Source organism: Triticum aestivum, chromosome 7B, assembly GCF_018294505.1.
Source record: "Triticum aestivum cultivar Chinese Spring chromosome 7B, IWGSC CS RefSeq v2.1, whole genome shotgun sequence".
In the NCBI taxonomy this organism is placed as follows: Eukaryota; Viridiplantae; Streptophyta; class Magnoliopsida; order Poales; family Poaceae; genus Triticum; species Triticum aestivum.
Window position 1 is genome coordinate 250,331,750 of NC_057813.1, and position 5,154 is coordinate 250,336,903.

A 5,154-nucleotide genomic window follows, 5' to 3' on the forward strand; every position below is an offset into this window, starting at 1 on the left:
TCAGTCATCCAAATAGCGTCAAATTTGTATCCGCCCACAAGTGTTGCCAATATTATTTGGTCATTAGTTGGACCGTATTTCAAATAAGTTCAAAACGCTAATAAGGGTGGGAGCGTATGCCTTACATGGGTCGCTTTGGCTATGTAGAAATGATTTAATTTTTAATGACAAAAATGCTTCTTCTCTACAGGTTATTTTTCGTTGTACGCACTTGCTTCGTATGTAGTCTACGCTACTGAAGCACAAGTGCTTCCTTGGTGATTTTGGTAATTAATGTCAAAAAATCTCTTGTTGGACTAATATTTCTACTTAATATATTTCAGATAAGTTTAATATTGAAGTGGCCTGGACATGGACAAGAGGATGTGGAACCCCTTCAAGATGCTAAGGACAAACATTGGCAGAAGCTCAAGACTCTACCTTTTTATTTAAGTGATCCAAGATCACATTGAGTCCATAGGAAAGCCAATACTATTAAAAGGGGTTGAGGTGCTGCTTAATGGCTTGCTTGCTCAAAGTGCTTAGTGATATGCTCCAAAACCCTCAACTATTTCTCATATCCATATATGTCTTAAACCTAAAAGATCAAACTCGGCCCCATCGATTTGATCTATTCGGCGCCTCCGAGTTCATATACATAGCCACTACCAAATCCTAATCAGTTTGGACTTACCGATGGGATCTCGGTCTCACCGAGATGGGCTTGCAAATTCGCTGTGACCTATTGCAACAAAATCGGTCCCATCGAGTTTGTGCAATCGGTCCCACCGAGTTTGCTTGACTAATACTTAGTTTGCTTATTACCAAAATCGGTCCCACCGAGTTTGTGTAATCAGTCAAACCGAGTTGAGGTTTTACCCTAACCCCTGCACATCGGCCCCATGGAGTTGACCTTGTCGGTACCACCAAAAATCCTAACGTTCACATTTTTACCTGAATCGGTCTGACAGTGTTTTACCATTCGGTTCCATCGAGTTTGGGAATCTATGTGTAACGACTAGATTTTGTGTGGAGGCTATATATACCCCTCCACCCATTCTCCATTTGTGGAGAGAGCCATCAGAACGTGCCTACACTTTCAACATTCATTTTCTGAGAGAGAACCACCTACTCATGTGTTGAGACCAAGATATTCCAATCCAACCACAAGAATCTTGATCTCTAGCCTTCCACAAGTTGCTTTCCACTCAAATCATCTTTCCACCATAGCCAAATATGTGAGATAGAGTTGAGTGTTGGGGAGACTATCATTTGAAGCACAAGAGCAAGGAGTTCATCATCAACACACCATCTATTACCTTTTTGGAGAGTGGTGTCTCCTAGATTGATTAGGTGTCACTTGGGAGCGTACGTCAAGATTGTGGAGTTAAACCAAGGAGTTTGTAAGGGCAAGGAGATCACCTACTTCGTGAAGATCTACCCAAGTGTGGCAAGTCCTTCGTGGGCGATGGACATGGTGGGATAGACAAGGTTGCTTCTTCATGGACCCTTCATGGGTGGAGCCCTCCGTGGACTCGCGCAACCGTTACCCTTCGTGGGTTGAAGTCTCCATCAACGTGGATGTACGATAGCACCACCTATCGGAACCATGCCAAAAATCTCCATGTCTCCAATTGTGTTTGCACACTCCAATCCCATCCCTTTACTTTCCGCTGCTCATATATTCTTTGCATGCTTGCTTGAATTGTAGTATGAATGCTTAAAATTGTGCTAATTTTCAACCTCAACTTGAAAACCTTAAAAACTGCCAGCTTTATTTGTTGAGGGTCTAATCACCCCCCTCTAGACACCTCTTCTCGATCCTTTCAATTGGTATTAGAGCGTTGGTCTTCATTGCTTTGGTTTAATCACCATTGGAGGAAGATGGATGAGTCTACATTGGGGAGTCTTAGACGTAGAGCGCCTATGCTTGATGGAGAGTTCTTTAGTGAGTGGAAAAATGAGATGCTTGGAATTTTTCATGAATATCACTTGAACAAGTACATTACTACTCCTTATGAACCCCTTGTTGACCCCTTGCATCCTACCCATGATGAGTCTCTTGACATGATTCGCAATCTTAGAACTATCAATCTTATCACTAGAGGTTTGCCTAGAAACTTGATTGGTCACTTGCCAACTCTTGATTGTGCTTATACTATATGGAGATTCTTGAGGAACAATTTTCAGACTATTCCTTGAAAAACTTAGATGAGATTCTTCATAAGTCTATTACTTTGAATAAGATGAATCCCAATGATCCTAAGTTTGGAGATTGTTTATTTGAGCTTACTAATCTTATGCGTGCCAAAGGAGATGTTGGAATTATTAGCAATATCATTTCCGAAGCTATTAGAATTCATAGAGATGAACATTGTCAAAATCATATATCTAATGAATCACTCCCTCTATGAAATGATCATTTGCAAGATGATGTTGAACATGGATACTATGATGAGGATGATGATAGTGATCTTGATCTTGAAGAGTCTATGAGACACTTTGGTCTTATGGCTCACCTTCGCGGCTACATGGCTGGAGGAAAGGAATGGGTCCTTGATAGTGGATGTACCGATCACATGACCAGAGACAAAGATATGTTTCGTGAGCTTGCTAAAAATGACGGCCCTCAAAGTATGTCACTTTTAGTGATAACTCAAAGGTAAGGTGATTGTCCTAGGTAAGGTGGCCATTTCACATGACAGCTCCATACAAAATGTTATGCTCATTGAATCTCTTGGCTATAATCTACTATCTGTATCTAGACTAGCTGACTTTGGATTCAATGTCCTATTTACTAAAGTAGATTGCCAAGTGTTTCGAAGAGATAATCATAGAATGGTCTTTACCGGCATACGTAGAGGTGATATATACATTGTTGACTTCACTAAAAAGGCTTAACCTAGAACTTGCTTAATTGCTAAATCTTCTAAAGGTTGGTTGTGGCATAGACGGTTAGGTCATGTGGGCATGCGAAACCTTGACAAGCTTATTAAAGGTGATCATATCCTTGGTGTTAAAGATGTCATATTTGACAAGGATAGACTTTGCAGCACTTGCCAAGCAGGAAAACAGGTTGGAGGAAGCCACCCCGTGAAGAACATCATGACCACGAGGAGACCGCTCGAGCTACTTCATATGGATCTTTTCGGTCCCAATGCCTACAAGAGTCTCGGTGGTAACTCGTTTGGATTGGTCATTGTTGATGATTTTTCAAGATTTACGTTGGTGTTCTTTCTTGATGATAAATCATAGGACCAAAAGATCGTCAAAAACTTCGCTAGGAAGGCCCAAAACCAATTTGAAGTGAAGATCAAGAAGGTTCGCAGCGACAACGGAATGGAGTTCAAGAACGCCAATGTGGACATCTTCCTTGACGAATAAGGGATTTCACATGAGTTCTCGGCTACATACACACCTCAAAGAAATGGAGTTGTTGAGAGGAAGAACTAGACGCTCATCGAAATGGCAAGAACGATGCTTGATGAGTACAAGACGCCAAAACACTTTTGGGCAGAAGCGGTTGAGACAGTTTGTCATGCAATGAATCGTCTATATCTTCACAAGCTACTCGGCAAGATGGCATACGAGCTTCTCATCGGTAACAAACCCCAAGTTGGACACTTTCGAGTATTCGGCTCAAAGTGCTACATTCTTGACAAGCATCGTCGTTCGAAATTTGCTCCTAAATCTCATGAAGGTTTCCTACTCGGTTATGTCTCAAACCTCACACTTACCGTGTCTACAAAAGTTTCACCCGAAAGGTTGAAGAGACGGTATATGTGAAGTTTGATGAATCTAATGGCTCGCAAGTAGAGAAATTGCTAATTGATGTAGGTGACAAAGATCCTTCGGAAGCAATCCAAGACTTGTCTATCGACAAGATTCGCCAAATGGAGGTGAAGGAGAGTACCTCGTCCATCCAAGCCGAAGCCTCAACTTCACGCCAAGGGGAACCACAAGTTGACTTGGAGGCATCCACAAGTGGGACACATCAAGACGATGAGAATGAGGATGTACAACAAGATGAACCTCGACTACCTCCTTCTCCACCTCCACGGGACAATAACAACGCCAGCAACAACGAAGAAAGACAAGAAGAAGAACAAGACAATGAAGAGGATGTTCCACCCCGACCCAAACAAAAGCTCTCACGATTTCGAGCAAGAGTCTCAAGAGATCATCCCGTCGAACAAATCTTTGATGACATTCAAACCGGGAGAATTACTCGCTCCAAATCTCATTTGGCTAACTTTTGTGAACATTACTCGTTCATTTCTACAATTGAACCTATGAAGGTTGAAGAAGAATTGGAAGATCCAGATTGGATAAATGCCATGCATGAAGAGCTACACAACTTTGAGAGGAACCAAGTGTGGACGTTGGTTGAAAAGCCCGATGAGAAGCACAATGTCATTGGAACCAAATGGGTGTTTCAGAACAAGCAAGATGAAGATGGACAAGTTGTACGCAACAAGGCTCGTCTCGTTGCTCAAGGCTACACTCAAGTCGAAGGTATGGACTATGGTGAGACATATGCCCCCGTTGCTAGACTTGAGTCCATTCGCATCTTACTTGCTTATGCCAATCATCATGACATTACCTTATATCAAATGGATATCAAAAGTGCTTTTATTAATGGTGAAATTGAGGATTAAGTTTATGTTAAACAACCTCCCGGCTTTGTTAATCCTAAGAAACCCGACCATGTTTACAAACTCCACAAAGCTCTTTATGGTCTTAAGCAAGCTCTTAGAGCTTGGTATAAATGCTTGACTAAGTTTCTTCTTGAAAAATGGTTTGAGATTGGTAAAATTGATTCTACACTCTTTACTAAAAGGGTTAATGGAGAATTATTTGTGTGCCAAATTTATGTTGATGATATCATATTTGGTTCAACTAACCCTCATTCTAGTGAAAATTTTGGGAAGCTAATGTTGGAAAAGTTTGAGATGTCCATGATGAGTGAACTCAAGTTTTTTCTTGGTTTGCAAGTCAAGCAAACTAAGGAGGGAACCTTTATCTCTCAAACAAAGTACACCAAGGACTTATTCAAGAAGTTCAACATGCAAAGAATGCAAAGGTATGAATACCCCCATGCCTACTAGTGGACATCTTGACTTGACAAAGGATGGCGAACCGGTTGACCAAAAGGTTTACTACTCTATGATTGGT